Source organism: Mytilus galloprovincialis, chromosome 7, assembly GCF_965363235.1.
Source record: "Mytilus galloprovincialis chromosome 7, xbMytGall1.hap1.1, whole genome shotgun sequence".
Classification (NCBI taxonomy): Eukaryota; Metazoa; Mollusca; class Bivalvia; order Mytilida; family Mytilidae; genus Mytilus; species Mytilus galloprovincialis.
In genome coordinates this window covers 27,337,173-27,355,588 of record NC_134844.1, presented here as the reverse complement: position 1 = coordinate 27,355,588, position 18,416 = coordinate 27,337,173, and the positions used below count along the sequence as shown (strand labels likewise).

At 31.5% G+C, this 18,416-nt stretch overlaps 1 protein-coding gene and 1 long non-coding RNA gene across 2 annotated transcripts in view; both read left to right on the top strand.

The window, feature by feature from the left end:
- The window catches only part of LOC143082666 (MAM domain-containing glycosylphosphatidylinositol anchor protein 2-like), an 84,198-nt gene that overhangs the window by 37,770 nt on the left and 28,012 nt on the right, over positions 1-18,416 (top strand). The window lies entirely within an intron of this gene.
- LOC143082669 (uncharacterized) overlaps positions 1-18,416 on the top strand; it is a 48,120-nt gene that overhangs the window by 8,802 nt on the left and 20,902 nt on the right. Inside the window, exons 2-4 of the long non-coding RNA XR_012980434.1 lie at positions 1,159-1,181; positions 2,571-2,741; positions 7,354-7,518. This is a non-coding gene — a long non-coding RNA (uncharacterized LOC143082669). The remainder of the gene's footprint in view (positions 1-1,158; positions 1,182-2,570; positions 2,742-7,353; positions 7,519-18,416) is intronic.

Genomic DNA, 18,416 nt, shown 5'->3' with positions numbered 1-18,416 from the left:
GGTAATTTTAAGGAAATTTTGCTGTTTTTGGTTATTATCTTGAATATTATTATAGATAGAGATAAACTGTAAACAGCAATAATGTTCAGCAAAGTAAGATCTACAAATAAGTCAACATGACCAAAATGGTCAGTTGACCACTTTAGGAGTTATTGCCCTTTATAGTCAATTTTTAACCATTTTTCGTAAATCTTAGTAATCTTTTAGAAAAATCTTCTCCTCTGAAACTACTGGGCCAAATTTAACCAAACTTAGCCATAATCATCATTCGGGTATCTAGTTAAAAAACTGTTTCTGGTAACTCGGCCAACAAACCAAGATGGCCGCCATGGCTAAAAATAAAACATGGGGGTAAAATGCAGTTTTTGGCTTATGATTCAAAAACCAAAGCATTAAGAGCAAATCTGACAGGAAGTAAAATTGTTGATCAGGTCACGATCTATCTGCCCTGGAATTTTCAGATGAATAGGATAATCGGTTGTTAGGTAGCTGCCCCTGAATTGGTAATTTTGAGGAAATTTTGCTGTTTTTTTGTTATTATCTTGAATATTATTATAGATAGAGATAAACTGTAAACAGCAATAATGTACAGCAAAGTAAGAACTAAAAATAAGTCAGTATGACCAAAATAGTCAATTGACCCCCTAAGGAGTTATTGCCCTTCATAGTCAATTTTTAACAATTTTCTTAAAATTTGAAGATTTTCAATAACATTTTCCACAGAAAGTACTGTTATAGATAGAGATAATTGTAAGCAGCAAGAATGTTTAGTAAAGTAAGATCTACAAACACATCACCATCACCGAAACACAATTTTGTCATGAATCCATCTGTGTCCATTGTTTAATATTCACATAGACCAAGGTGAGCGACACAGGCTCTTTAGAGCCTCTAGTTTTTTTTCGTTATAAAAGTTTCGGTTAAAATCAAATTTTGTTCGTAGCGTTATTTTGTAAGTCTACATAGCTATACTATACATACTTTGAGTTGTATTTTCGATAATAATGACGGAAACCCATTATTCTACCGTTTGAGACTGGTCAATGTACAATATTACATTTTTACTTTTTAACAAAAGCTTAAAGGCGAGGAACAGCATAAACAGCATTATGTGTTTAATTTTTTATGATTTTATTTGACTTTAATCCATGTATATAGATCCTGCACTGTGTGATAGATAGGTATGTGTATTTTATCAGTCAAATATTTCTATCTAATCGCTTCCACGTGATTGCAAGATCTCGTATGCTGATTGGTTGATTCTATATACGTCACAGATACATGCACGTGTATTTGTGACCTCACCTGTCCTAAACTATATCTTAAAATAGTTCAGGAGTGCCCGTTTTAGATACACATACTAATGCATCATTTTCTTCTTCTGGATCGATATTATTAATAAAAATAAATAGAAAATTCTTTACATATATTCTATATAATTATATATATCTCGTATCTCTATTAAAATAATAGTATTATTTATTGGTCAGCTAAATAATTATAGTTTTATAGTTAAAGTCAATAAGTATTTTTCATTTAGAAAAAAAACTATTATTTGTCAGCGATTGAACATATAATTAATGTAATATTCGTATATACAGGTGGTCGAATCCCCATGAGAATCAAATTTGAACTAGTGACTTGTATGTATAAGTCAAGAACTTTATAACATTTTGTTGATGCAATTGATATTTCTTGTCATTTGACTTTAATTGTCATAAGAACTTCCTGTATTCATTTCATGTGGCACATTTATTTCGGACATTAATATTTGTTACTTCATTGTAAGTTATTGATGCTCCATTTTACTTTTCAAGCTTAATTGTTTAATATAGTTGCAATGTCCCTTCCTCTGGCTCAGAGTTGTTCTATATAGTTTTTCAAATCTATATTTCAGCAATTCGACAAAGGGTAAAATTAGCGTATATGGAGATTGTCTTCGACAATCCTCAGGTTAGACCACGGATAGAGCGAGGCTCCAAATATTATGTTAAAATCATTCAAACCATATTCTATATGTGCCTGTTCCAAGTCAGGAGCCAGTAGTTAAGTGGTTGTCTTTGGTTTATGTATGTCATATTTGTTTTAGTAAATTGTTTTGTTATAAAAAGTAGGTCGTTTGCTTTCTCATTTTATATTTTTCATAGCCGACTATTCGTTGTGGGTTTTCCTCATTGTTGGAGTCCGTATGTTTTATTCCTATTATTGCTTACATCAACTTCATTTGAACTTTTACAATAAAAAAACATATGAAAAGGTTCTCCAAAATTAGGGCCCTCCACGTGAATCCTTTTATACTACAGTCATAGTAATTGTGTGACGTTTGTGTATATAATTCATATTTACACGTGAATTCTTATATAATGTATTGCTTACTCAAATGCAAATACATTAAACTAAGTTGGTATTTCATGTTTGGGATTTTTTTTCATTACTAAAGACAGCATATTTGTCTTCTGGGCTATTTCAATGTCACAAATGTAACATCAAGTTTTTGTTGGTCCTTTTGGACTTAAGGTATCTATATTTGACATATCTCCTTTTACTAATATTCATAATTTTGATTTCAGTTTTAGGCCAAAGATGTGCAACCTTAGAAAATCTAGCACATGGTAGAGTAAGACTGCGAGCAAGAGGCAGAATCGCAAAATTCAGATGCTTTCGTAAATACAAGTTATTTGGAGCAAAAATTCTTATCTGTTCAGGCGACAAATGGAGTCTCCCACCACCTGTATGTATACGTGAGTATGTCTAATAATATGTTCTAAACTATCTAAGATCTTTCCCGAATTCTCTTTAAAAGCTTTCCGGCAGCAATGAAAGTCTAAGGAATTTGCTTGTACAGAATGGAGTGTCTAACAGCAGTTTTGTTTCTTGTGAGTGATTTTTGTCTGTTGGCACACGACGCTGTAATTAATTAGCACAGATGTATGATTCAACAATGCACTCCAGACGAAATACAACCGGCTTTTTTTAAATTTATCCTGCAAAATTGAAAACGTCATGTCCTTCGAAAGCTATATTAATGAAATAATCTGTTGTTACTATTCATAAACAAACCGCGAAGTTTTGTGTATGAAAAAATTAAAATGATTTGATTTTGACAGATTTGCCAACACATTTATTCTTGATTAAAGCGCACTAAGCAATTACTTACACAATACACTATCCATAAAAAAAGAAGAGAAACTTTTCAGGTGGAAATATGCTATAGGTTCTCAGGAGTTTGATATGTCCTGTACCAATTCAGGAATATGGCAGTAGTGTTGTTGCACGTTAGTGTTCTTGTTGTTCCTACAAGTTTGTTTTCCTCTTAAAATTGATGTGTTTCCCAAGGTTTTAGTTTGTAACCTGGATTTGCTTCCTCTCAATCGAATTATGACGTTTGAACAGCTTAAATCGATCATCTGGTGAAACAAAAAATAATATAAACAACAGTTGAATCCATCTTACACAAAGTAAGTAACGGAAATCGCGAAGTCAAAAGACGAAAACGCGAAAAGGCGAAGTCGATTTCGCGTTTTCGACTCTCGTTTTCGCGTTTTCGCGTTTTTGACTTCACGTTTTCGCGTTTTCGACTTCGCCTTTTCGCGATTTCGACTTCGCGATTTCGCGTTTTCGCCCTATCGAATATGAAAGGCGAAAACGCGAAAACGCGAAATGGCCTTAACCGGCCACCATACAAATCACCATTATTTTTTTATTTGGGGTTTCTATAAAATATTTTGTAAGTTTAAGGGTACATGGTTACTAAAGCTTGTACACAGGTTAAATAAGGGGAGAAATTTGATTGGTTAAATTCCAATGATGATTATTTTCTTAAATGCAATGAAATGTTATGTGAATTTTTTCCTAAAGTACTTGACAGGATAAAACTTTACCCATGCCAAGTTTTCTTTATTTGAAAAAAAAAAACAATTCTGCACATTATTTTGAAAAGTGCAAATTTAACAAAGACTAATAGGGGAAAATCAATGGGGTATTACACCTAATATGGGAAGCTGCACATGCACCTTTGACCTTGTGAGTACTCTCATGTGTTGAAGGTACTTGCTATTTAAGTGAAATATTACAAAAAAAATGATATTTTCTGAATGGATTGCATTTTAGTCTGCAAAACACATTTATGAAAAACTGTTCTTGAAATAAGACTCTACCATGAATATTCAGTTGACAGAACAAGCCATAATGTTTTTCTCCTTATTTCTTTTATTCTGCTATGCTAGAACATTTTCCTAGGAAATACTTTAATAAATATATAGTTATAAGTAAATAAAACTATTTTTAATGCTGTAAACTAACAACAAATTATTCACTTAAAGAGAAGCCTTTTATGTACCTCTCTGGAACGCGGCGTAAATTTAAGTTTTACGTAAGGACTTATTGAAACCTCCTTGGAGACTTTTATATGGATTGTTCATTCTGCTTGAATACTTCAATTTCTCATTTTTTATAACATTTTTATGATAAATGAGTGAAAGTTACCGCATTATTTTTTATTAATTGACCTGAAAAGTTGACATTTTGAGGAAATGAAAGGTATAGATTGACCAAAAGTGACCTTATAAAGAAGACAAAGAAGTCCATATGTAATATTTTAAAATTTATCCTAAAATTATCTTGTGTATCCTATTCAAAATTTTGCTCGAATCGCTGTAGATGTCGTCATGTATTATACTAGATTTTTCTCAAACTATTGAACTGATTATGACAAACTTTACATTAGGTCCGAGACCACAATTGTCGTCCCTTGATTTTCGTTGTTCACAAATATAGTCCCTAGTGTTGACAGTGGGTTACTTGCCATTAATTTTTATACCTCTTCCAAATTTATTTCTCCTTGTTTAATGCCTCATATTGCAAAAAGGGGGGTGAAATTACACTGTTAAAAGATTTGGGTTCAGAATTTTAAAGGAAAATAGTGATTTGGTCCAGCTGCAAAAGGTTGAAAATTTGCACTTCGGAAGCTGTCAAAAGATTTCAAGACGCCCTAAACATAAAATTGTCCATATTTTGAGTTAGAGCCGATGAAGTTTTCTATAATTTTGATATAATTTGTCCCAAAAGTAGTACAACACACTGTAAAAATTTCATTGAGAAAGCGCAGGTGGGATTTTTTTGATTTTCATTTATCTTCTAAAAGAAATGCACTACGAAATAATTGTGGTCTCGGACCTAGGAATGCTTGAAATAGCAAAGGAAGAAAGTAACATTCAGTTTATCAAACAATAATGTCTTCTTTAAATACACCAATATTACGATGCTGGTACTGGTTTCCCATAATACTAATTGTCTACAAATCTGAAAATAGATAATTTAATTAATAATATTTTTTACTTGGCCAAATGCTACAGTACACTTTGATTGCAATGGCTCGAATGACTTTAAACCACCCGAGTTCACTCGTGCGTAAACTAAATATTCCAATCAAAACGACCGTACTATAGGTTGTCCCGCGTACCATATTTCATTTATTGTAACCACTTAACTATTTAATATTTTGAAAAACGTTTTTTCCCATTATTAAACAGAATGATTCATTCAGTCTTTTATGCATTTTTTAAGACGTTATGATGACTTCATAGACAAAAAACGCGTTCTATACTACAAGGGCAAATCTGTCCCACGGTGGAAAAAAATGGGATTCCAGATTTGAGAATCAAAAAAAATTTATCTAAAATGTAAGTATTTGTATTTACTAAATCAATGTTAATTTGCTTAATTTTATGAATTTAAAGACAAATATCCTGAAAAATGATATATGGTAATTTATGAGCGATTTTTCAAAGGCTTACAAGGTTGTCGCACCGCCATTTTTTGACGTAAAACCGAACTCAACTCAAATTCACGTCAATTGTTTGCTTATCACTGCTCTTATAATGGTAGAATTTTATGATTTTATAAAATGTTATTTTTCTTAATTTTTCAAAAAACTAAAATATATCAATTTTCGATAAGTAGTTAAAAAGCACCGTCGATTTTGCGGAGTCTTACAAGAATGTCGCACTTGCTTAACACAACGTTTCAGTCCAATTTTTGGTTTGAACGTTACGAAATATTCGCGACGATGTGTTACGCTTTCATGTACGAACATCGCGCGTAACGTCAAAACAATTCAAACAGGAAAACCAACGGTCTTATTTATATAAAAAACGAGAAACAAGAAACACTTACGAACCTCATCAACAAACTACAACCTCTGAACAATAGGTTACTATGTAAACTTTCAGTTATTTAAATATTCTAATCCTTAGAACAGAGAACGGGTTATTAGTTAGGCAAATTGAATACGCCCGTTGTCATCTGTGAAACAGATATTCCATAAAGGTCAACAAACTCATAAAGTTGCCCGTAAAATTTACCACAACTTCACCACTTGGAACTCTTGGTCAAGTTTTTTTCCTTGTTAGAAGCAACCTTCTATCACGGATATCATAATAGGAAATATAAGCCCTGCAATACCGTATCAACTCTGAAATGTATACTTCATATGTAAGCGCTTCCGGAACGCTGGTACATGTATAGTAATGACAATTTGGAAGCTGAAATCATCTCTTTTGTTGTGGGGTTTTGCTTGCAATCGACCCTCATTGACAATTTCTAGATGAAATTCAAGATATAAGGCAGACTTAGCTGCATCTGTTGTATCCTTTATCTAAATTTCGATTGTATATACACGTTCAATATAAACATATTTAACCAATTATTTTACAAATTCGATCAATACAGAACGTAAGCCATTAATGAATGTCCAGCTTCTACAAATTCCATCACAGGCAAGACACAAATCAATCAGACATGAACATACAAGTACATGCAATTGCAAAAATACTGTTTAAGATTAAGAAAGTTCGCTGCTCAGTTTCAAAATAAACAACTTTCCTTAACACTAGTATATATTGATAGTGAATTAAATGAGGAATCAAAAAAGCAAATAAAATATAGGGGTCAATGTGCTTGTTTTCGAGATATTACCCGTTGGAATTTTGGCGGGAAAATGTTCGCTCTTGCTTTTTCATAGCTTTATCATTGACCAGTTTAGGTTCTCAAAAACTATTAAAAAATAAATAAGATTTTATAAGACTTTTACAAATTGCTTATAATTATACATGTAAAAGATTTATGAAAAGAAAAATGGGGGTCCATGGGCAAATATTTTTAAGGCATTTAATTGGATAAAACCAGAGGATATCGAAAATCTGACAAAAATTCCAAAACATGACAAGCAAACATCCTTAAATACACAAATGAATGAAAGCAAATTTACTTAATAAATACATGTATAATCATCTAGAAAAGTAGACGAGATATCATCAATTAAATAAATATTACCAGAAAATTATCTATTTTCAGGACAAGGTTGTGATGATATTCCATCTTCAGAAAATCTTACAGTCACTAGAAGTTATGACGGTGCTGTATTAGATATCACATGTGCTTCACCATTCCAATTAACAGGCGAGAAATTGATCACTTGTGATGGTACAACTTGGAGTAACCAAGTTCATACATGTGAATGTAAGTATGTTAAGTGTTCATCATATTTCAATCTTTCCTGTAAACGTGTTCTTTCAAAACAAAACTATGCATTTCATCTAAAGAGGTTAAGTTCTCTAGGGACAGAAAAAAATGGAAGGCGTATTAGCATCAAAACACCCCTTCAGTTACTATAGAAATAAACAATATAAAATACATCGTTTTTATTGTTCTTCCTTTTCTTGACAGTAGATGAATAGACTGCAATGATAGATTTCAACCTTAAACCACCTGTTGACAGGTGTTACTTTTTGACATTGCTGTACATACAGAAATAGACAACTGTATTTCAATTCTACATATTATAAAACTGATAAGCACAAGCTCTCGTTAGCTTTTACTGAATATAGAAATATAAAATCATATACAAAACAAATAACCAAAGCATCATGAACAAATCCAAATGAATTCAGCCATGCAACAAAACAAATTATAGATTTCAACTAAGCTTATTTAAGAATTTTAGATAAAGTTTGAAGATTTAGATAGTCTGACAATGATAATTAGACACTCGTTTAGCAAGAGCAACTCTAGGTCACCAGAAATAATGTCAATAGCAATTTGTTTTTATATAAGCAGTTACACATTTGACGTAATGAGTTTTTGAAAAAGCAGTATGATAAATACATTTAATCAAACGAATTGCAGATCTCACAGTTTAGTAACAAACACTTAAAATTTGAATGCATGTTCAACAGCGAACTTTCGAACCATTCCAAAATTAAATCAAGTTTGTTACCATTATGATGTTTTTGTTAAGGAACTTACGTTTGAATCATTAATTCATTTCTAATAAAACTACCGCAGGTAATAACAAACGTTTTCAACGTTAACGCAATTGGAAACAACTTGACATGAAAGGGAGAATGACAAAATGCATAAACACAAAAAAACTACATCATGGAAAATCCGGCACTTACTAAAAATAAAGATTTAAAACAAAACTATTGTTTACTATGTAGAAATACTGTCTTCTATAAAATTGAGAATGGAAATGGAGAATGTTTCAAAGAAATAACACGGCTAAAGAGCAGATACGTACTTTATACACATGTATGATAAATTTTGATAAGGAATTTTATTGCTCTGTTTAGCTGCAAATGAAAACGAAATAATAAATTGTTTTGAGATTTGGCATGACACAATGAGAATAAAGCATTCCTGTGTTATTGTTAAGGCATCCTATTGATATGTAGTACTTTACCTTTATTGTCAAGGCATCCTATTGATATGTAGTACTTTACCTTTATTGTTAAGGCATCCTATTGATGTGTAGTACTTTACCTGTATTGTCAAGGCATCCTATTGATATGTAGTACTTTACCTTTATTGTTAAGGCATCCTATTGATATGTAGTACTTTACCTTTATTGTTAAGGCATCCTATTGATATGTAGTACTTTACCTTTATTGTTAAGGCATCCTATTGATATGTAGTACTGTACCTTTATTGTTAAGGCATCCTATTGATATGTAGTACTTTACCTTTATTGTTAAGGCATCCTATTGATATGTAGTACTTTACCTGTATTGTCAAGGCATCCTATTGATATGTAGTACTTTACCGTTATTGTAAAGGCATCCTATTGATATGTAGTACTTTACCTTTATTGTTAAGGCATCCTATTGATATGTAGTACTTTACCTGTATTGTCAAGGCATCCTATTGATATGTAGTACTTTACCTTTATTGTCAAGGCATCCTATTGATATGTAGTACTTTACCTCTATTGTTAAGGCATCCTATTGATATGTAGTACTGTACCTTTATTGTTAAGGCATCCTATTGATATGTAGTACTTTACCTTTATTGTTAAGGCATCCTATTGATATGTAGTACTTTACCTTTATTGCTGAGGCATCCTGTTGATATGTAGTACTTTACCTTTATTGTCAAGCCATCCTATTGATATGTAGTACTTGACCTTCATTGCTAAGGCATCCTATTGATATGTAGTACTTTACCTTTATTGCCAAGGCATCCTATTGATATGTAGTACTTTGCCTTTATTGTTAAGGCATCCTATTGATATGTAGTACTTTACCTTTATTGTTAAGGCATCCTATTGATATGTAGTACTTTACCTCTATTGTTAAGGCATCCTATTGATATGTAGTACTTTACCTTTATTGTTAAGGCATCCCATTGATATGTAGTACTTTACCTTTATTGTTAAGGCATCCTCTTGATATGTAGTACTTTACCTTTATTGTTAAGGCATCCTATTGATATGTAGTACTTTACCTTTATTGCTAAGGCATCCTATTGATATGTAGTACTTTCCTTTATTGTCAAGCCATCCTATCGATATGTAGTACTTTACCTTTATTGCTAAGGCATCCTATTGATATGTAGTACTTGACCTTTATTGTCAAGGCATCCTATTGATATGTAGTACTTGACCTTTATTGTCAAGGCATCCTATTGATATGTAGTACTTTACCTTTATTGTCAAGGCATCCTATTGATATGTAGTACTTTACCTTTATTGTCAAGGCATCCTATTGTTATGTAGTACTTTACCTTTATTGCCAAGGCATCCTATTGATATGTAGTACTTTACCTTTATTGCAAAGGCATCCTATTGATATGTAGTACTTTACCTTTATTTTTAAGGCATCCTATTGATATGTAGTACTTTACCTTTATTGTTAAGGCATCCTATTGATATGTAGTACTTTACCTTTATTGTCAAGCCATCCTATTGATATGTAGTACTTTACCTTCATTGCTAAGGCATCCTATTGATATGTTAGTACTTTACCTTTATTGTTAAGGCATCCTATTGATATGTAGTACTTTACCTTTATTGTTAAGGCATCCTATTGATATGTAGTACTTTACCTTTATTGTTAAGGCATCCTATTGATATGTAGTACTTTACCTTTATTGTTAAGGCATCCTATTGATATGTAGTACTTTACCTTTATTGCTAAGGCATCCTATTGATATGTAGTACTTTCCTTTATTGTCAAGCCATCCTATTGATATGTAGTACTTTACCTTTATTGCTAAGGCATCCTATTGATATGTAGTACTTGACCTTTATTGTCAAGGCATCCTATTGATATGTAGTACTTGACCTTTATTGTCAAGGCATCCTATTGATATGTAGTACTTGACCTTTATTGTCAAGGCATCCTATTTATATGTAGTACTTGACCTTTATTGCCAAGGCATCCTATTGATATGTAGTACTTTACCTTTATTGCCAAGGCATCCTATTGATATGTAGTACTTTACCTTTATTTTTAAGGCATCCTATTGATATGTAGTACTTTACCTTTATTGTTAAGGCATCCTATTGATATGTAGTACTTTACCGTTATTGCTAAGGCATCCTATTGATATGTAGTACTTTACCTTTATTGTTAAGGCATCCTATTGATGTGTAGTACTTTACCTTTATTGTCAAGGCATCCTATTGATATGTAGTACTTTACCTTTATTGTTAAGGCATCCTATTGATATGTAGTACTTTACCTTTGTTGTTAAGGCATCCTATTGATATGTAGTACTGTACCTTTATTGTTAAAGCATCCTATTGATATGTAGTACTTTACCTTTATTGTTAAGGCATCCTATTGATATGTAGTACTTTACCTTTATTGCTAAGGCATCCTGTTGATATGTAGTACTTTACCTTTATTGTCAAGCCATCCTATTGATATGTAGTACTTTACCTTCATTGCTAAGGCATCCTATTGATATGTAGTACTTTACCTTTATTGCCAAGGCATCCTATTGATATGTAGTACTTTACCTTTATTGTCAAGGCATCCTATTGATATGTAGTACTTTACCTTTATTGTTAAGGCTTCCTATTGATATGTAGTACTTTACCTTTATTGTTAAGGCATCCTATTGATATGTAGTACTTTACCTTTATTGTTAAGGCATCCTATTGATATGTAGTACTTTACCTTTATTGTTAAGGCATCCTATTGATATGTAGTACTTTACCTTTATTGCTAAGACATTCTATTGATATGTAGTACTTTACCTTTATTGACAAGCCATCCTATTGATATGTAGTACTTTACCTTTATTTTTAAGGCATCCTATTGATATGTAGTACTTTACCTTTATTGTTAAGGCTTCCTATTGATATGTAGTACTTTACCTTTATTGTTAAGGCATCCTATTGATATGTAGTACTTTACCTTTATTGTTAAGGCATCCTATTGATATGTAGTACTTTACCTTTATTGTTAAGGCATCCTATTGATATGTAGTACTTTACCTTTATTGCTAAGACATTCTATTGATATGTAGTACTTTACCTTTATTGACAAGCCATCCTATTGATATGTAGTACTTTACCGTTATTGCTAAGGCATCCTATTGATATGTAGTACTTGACCTTTATTGTCAAGGCATCCTATTGATATGTAGTACTTGACCTTTATTGTCAAGGCATCCTATTGATATGTAGTACTTTACCTTTATTGTCAAGGCATCCTATTGATATGTAGTACTTGACCTTTATTGTCAAGGCATCCTATTGATATGTAGTACTTGACCTTTATTGTCAAGGCATCCTATTGATATGTAGTACTTTACCTTTATTGTCAAGGCATCCTATTGATATGTAGTACTTTACCTTTATTGTCAAGGCATCCTATTGATATTTAGTACTTGACCTTTATTGCCAAGGCATCCTATTGATATGTAGTACTTTACCTTTATTTTTAAGGCATCCTATTGATATGTAGTACTTTACCTTTATTGTTAAGGCATCCTATTGATATGTAGTACTTTACCTTTATTGATAAGGCATCCTATTGATATGTATTACTTTACCTTTATTGTTAAGGCATCCTATTGATATGTAGTACTTTACCTTTATTGTCAAGGCATCCTATTGATATGTAGTACTTTACCTGTATTGTCAAGGCATCCTATTGATATGTAGTACTTTACCTTTATTGTCAAGGCATCCTATTGATATGTAGTACTTTACCTTTATTGCCAAGGCATCCTATTGATATGTAGTATTTTACCTTTTTTGTCAAGGCATCCTATTGATATGTAGTACTTTACCTTTATTGTTAAGGCATCCTATTGATATGTAGTACTTTACCTTTATTGTTAAGGCATCCTATTGATATGTAGTACTTTACCTTTATTGTCAAGGCATCCTATTGATATGTAGTACTTTACCTTTATTGTCAAGGCATCCTATTGATATGTAGTACTTTACCTTTATTGTGAAGGCATCCTATTGATATGCAGTACTTGACCTTTATTGTTAAGGCATCCTATTGATATGTAGTACTTGACCTTTATTGTCCAGGCATCCTATTGATATGTAGTACTTTACCTTTATTGTTAAGGCATCCTATTGATATGTAGTACTTTACCTTTATTGTCAAGGCATCCTATTGATATGTAGTACTTGACCTTTATTGTCAAGGCATCCTATTGATATGTAGTACTTTACCTTTATTGTCAAGGCATCCTATTGATATGTAGTACTTTACCTTTATTGTCAAGGCATCCTATTGATATGTAGTACTTGACCTTTATTGCCAAGGCATCCTATTGATATGTAGTACTTTACCTTTATTGCTAAGGCATCCTATTGATATGTATTACTTTACCTTTATTGTTAAGGCATCCTATTGATATGTAGTACTTTACCTTTATTGTCAAGGCATCCTATTGATATGTAGTACTTTACCTGTATTGTCAAGGCATCCTATTGATATGTAGTACTTTACCTTTATTGTCAAGGCATCCTATTGATATGTAGTACTTTACCTTTATTGCCAAGGCATCCTATGGATATGTAGTATTTTACCTTTTTTGTCAAGGCATCCTATTGATATGTAGTACTTTACCTTTATTGTGAAGGCATCCTATTGATATGTAGTACTTTACCTTTATTGTGAAGGCATCCTATTGATATGTAGTACTTTACCTTTATTGTTAAGGCATCCTATTGATATGTAGTACTTTACCTTTATTGTTAAGGCATCCTATTGATATGCAGTACTTGACCTTTATTGTTAAGGCATCCTATTGATATGTAGTACTTTACCTTTATTGTCCAGGCATCCTATTGATATGTAGTACTTTACCTTTATTGTTAAGGCATCCTATTGATATGTAGTACTTTACCTTTATTGTCAAGGCATCCTATTGATATGTAGTACTTGACCTTTATTGTCAAGGCATCCTATTGATATGTAGTACTTTACCTTTATTGTCAAGGCATCCTATTGATATGTAGTACTTTACCTTTATTGTCAAGGCATCCTATTGATATGTAGTACTTGACCTTTATTGCCAAGGCATCCTATTGATATGTAGTACTTTACCTTTATTTTTAAGGCATCCTATTGATATGTAGTACTTTACCTTTATTGTTAAGGCATCCTATTGATATGTAGTACTTTACCTTTATTGCTAAGGCATCCTATTGATATGTATTACTTTACCTTTATTGTTAAGGCATCCTATTGATATGTAGTACTTTACCTTTATTGTCAAGGCATCCTATTGATATGTAGTACTTTACCTGTATTGTCAAGGCATCCTATTGATATGTAGTACTTTACCTTTATTGTCAAGGCATCCTATTGATATGTAGTACTTTACCTTTATTGCCAAGGCATCCTATTGATATGTAGTATTTTACCTTTTTTGTCAAGGCATCCTATTGATATGTAGTACTTTACCTTTATTGTTAAGGCATCCTATTGATATGTAGTACTTTACCTTTATTGTGAAGGCATCCTATTGATATGTAGTACTTTACCTTTATTGTTAAGGCATCCTATTGATATGTAGTACTTTACCTTTATTGTGAAGGCATCCTATTGATATGCAGTACTTGACCTTTATTGTTAAGGCATCCTATTGATATGTAGTACTTTACCTTTATTGTTAAGGCATCCTATTGATATGTAGTACTTTACCTTTATATTTAAGGCATCCTATTGATATGTAGTACTTTACCTTTATTGTGAAGGCATCCTATTGATATTTAGTACTTTACCTTAATTTTTAAGGCATCCTATTGATATGTAGTATTTTACCTTTATTTTCAAGGCATCCTATTGATATGTAGTACTTTACCTTTATTGTTAAGGCATCCTATTGATATGCAGTACTTGACCTTTATTGTTAAGGCATCCTATTGATATGTAATACTTTACCTTTATTGTAAAGGCATCATATTGATATGTAGTACTTTACTTGTATTGTTAAGGCATCCTATTGATATGTAGTATTTTACCTTTATTGTTGAGGCATCCTATTGATATGTAGTACTTTACCTTTATTGTTAAGGCATCCTATTGATATGTAGTACTTTACCTTTATTTTTAAAACATCCTATTGATATGTAGTATTTTAACTTTATTTTCAAGGCATCCTATTGATATGTAATACTTTACCTTTATTGTTAAGGCATCCTATTGATATGTAGTACTTTACCTTTATTGTTAAGGCATCCTATTGATATGTAGTACTTTACCTTTATTGTTAAGGCATCCTATTGATATGTAGTACTTTACCTTTATTGTTAAGGCATCCTATTGATATGTAGTACTTTACCTTTATTGTCCAGGCATCCTATTGATATGTAGTACTTTACCTTTATTGTTAAGGCATCCTATTGATATGTAGTACTTTACCTTTATTGTTAAGGCATCCTATTGATATGTAATACTTTACCTTTATTGTTAAGGCATCCTATTGATATGTAGTACTTTACCTTTATTGTTAAGGCATCCTATTGATATGTAGTACTTTACCTTTATTGTTAAGGCATCCTATTGATATGTAGTACTTTACCTTTATTGTTAAGGCATCCTATTGATATGTAATACTTTACCTTTATTGTTAAGGCATCCTATTGATATGTAATACTTTACCTTTATTGCTAAGGCATCCTATTGATATGTAGTACTTTACCTTTATTGTCAAGGCATCCTATTGATATGTAGTACTTTACCTTTATTGTAAAGGCATCCTATTGATATGTAGTACTTTACCTTTATTGTTAAGGCATCCTATTGATATGTAGTACTTTACCTTTATTGTCAAGGCATCCTATTAATATGTAGTACTTTACCTTTATTGTTAAGGCATCCTATTGATATGTAATACTTTACCTTTATTGTTAAGGCATCCTATTGATATGTAATATTGTACCTTTATTGTAAAGGCATCCTATTGATATGTAGTACTTTACCTTTATTGTTAAGGCATCCTATTGATATGTAGTATTTTACCTTTATTTTCAAGGCATCCTATTGATATGTAGTACTTTACCTTTATTGTTAAGGCATCCTATTGACATGTAGTATTTTACCTTTATTTTCTAGGCATCCTATTGATATGTAGTACTTTACCTTTATTGTTAAGGCATCCTATTGATATGTAGTACTTTACCTTTATTGTCATGGCATCCTATTGATATGTAGTACTTTACCTTTATTGTTAAGGCATCCTATTGATATGTAGTACTTTACCTTTATTGTCAAGGCATCCTATTGATATGTAGTACTTTACCTTTATTGTTAAGGCATCCTATTGATATGTAGTACTTTACCTTTATTGTCAAGGCATCCTATTGATATGTAGTACTTTACCTTTATTTTTAAGGCATCCTATTGATATGTAGTACTTTACCTTTATTGTTAAGGCATCCTATTGATATGTAGTATTTTACCTTTATTTTCTAGGCATCCTATTGATATGTAATACTTTACCTTTATTGTTAAGGCATCCTATTGATATGTAGTACTTTACCTTTATTGTCAAGGCATCCTATTGATATGTAGTACTTTACCTTTATTGTTAAGGCATCCTATTGATATGTAGTACTTCACCTTTATTGTTAAGGCATCCTATTGATATGTAGTACTTTACCTTTATTTTTAAGGCATCCTATTGATATGTAGTATTTTACCTTTATTTTCAAGGCATCCTATTGATATGTAGTACTTTACCTTTATTGTTAAGGCATCCTATTGATATGTAGTACTTTACCTTTATTGTTAAGGCATCCTATTGATATGTAGTACTTTACCTTTATTGTTAAGGCATGCTATTGATATGTAGTACTTTACCTTTATTGTTAAGGCATCCTATTGATATGTAGTATTTTATCTTTATTTTCTAGGCATCCTATTGATATGTAGTACTTTACCTTTATTGTTAAGGCATCCTATTGATATGTAGTACTTTACCTTTATTGTCAAGGCATCCTATTGATATGTAGTACTTTACCTTTATTGTTAAGGCATCCTATTGATATGTAGTACTTTACCTTTATTTTCTAGGCATCCTATTGATATGTAGTACTTTACCTTTATTGTTAAGGCATCCTATTGATATGTAGCATTTTACCTTTATTGTCAAAACATCCTATTGATATGTAGTACTTTACCTTTATTGTTAAGGCATCCTATTGATATGTAGTACTTTACCTTTATTGTTAAGGCATCCTATTGATATGTAGTACTTTACCTTTATTGTTAAGGCATCCTATTGATATGTAGTACTTTACCTTTATTGTTGAGGCATCCTATTGATATGTAGTACTTTACCTTTATTGTGAAGGCATCCTATTGATATGTAGTACTTGACCTTTATTGTTAAGGCATCCTATTGATATGTAGTACTTTACCTTTATTGTGAAGGCATCCTATTGATATTTAGTACTTTACTTTAATTTTTAAGGCATCCTATTGATATGAAGTGTTTTACCTTTATTTTCAAGGCATCCTATTAATATGTAGTACTTTACCTTTATTGTTAAGGCATCCTATTGATATGCAGTACTTGACCTTTATTGTTAAGGCATCCTATTAATATTTAATACTTTACCTTTATTATAAAGGCATCCTATTGATATGTAGTACTTTACTTTTATTGTTAAGGCATCCTATTGATATGTAGTACTTGACCTTTATTGTCAAGGCATCCTATTGATATGTAGTACTTTACCTTTATTGTTGAGGCATCCTATTGATATGTAGTATTTTACCTTTATTTTCTAGGCATCCTATTGATATGTAGTACTTTACCTTTATTGTTAAGGCATCCTATTGATATGTAGTACTTTACCTTTATTGTCAAGGCATCCTATTGATATGTAGTACTTTACCTTTATTGTTAAGGCATCCTATTGATATGTAGTACTTGACCTTTATTATTAAGGCATCCTATTGATATGTAATACTTTACCTTTATTGTTAAGGCATCCTATTGATATGTAATACTGTACCTTTATTGTAAAGGCATCCTATTGATATGTAGTACTTTACCTTTATTGTTAAGGCATCCTATTGATATGTAGTATTTTACCTTTATTGTTAAGGCATCCTATTGATATGTAGTACTTTACCTTTATTGTCAAGGCATCCTATTGATATGTAGTACTTTACCTTTATTGTTAAGGCATCGTATTGATATGTAGTACTTTACCTTTATTTTCTAGGCATCCTATTGATATGTAGTACTTTACCTTTATTGTTAAGGTATCCTATTGATATGTAGTACTTTACCTTTATTGTCAAGGCATCCTATTGATATGTAGTACTTTACCTTTATTGTTAAGGCATCCTATTGATATGTAGTACTTGACCTTTATTGTAAAGGCATCCTATTGATATGTAGTACTTTACCTTTATTGTTAAGGCATCCTATTGATATGTAGTACTTTACCTTTATTGTGAAGGCATCCTATTGATATGCAGTACTTGACCTTTATTGTTAAGGCATCCTATTGATATGTAGTACTTTACCTTTATTGTCCAGGCATCCTATTGATATGTAGTACTTTACCTTTATTGTCAAGGCATCCTATTGATATGTAGTACTTTACCTTTATTGTCAAGGCATCCTATTGATATGTAGTACTT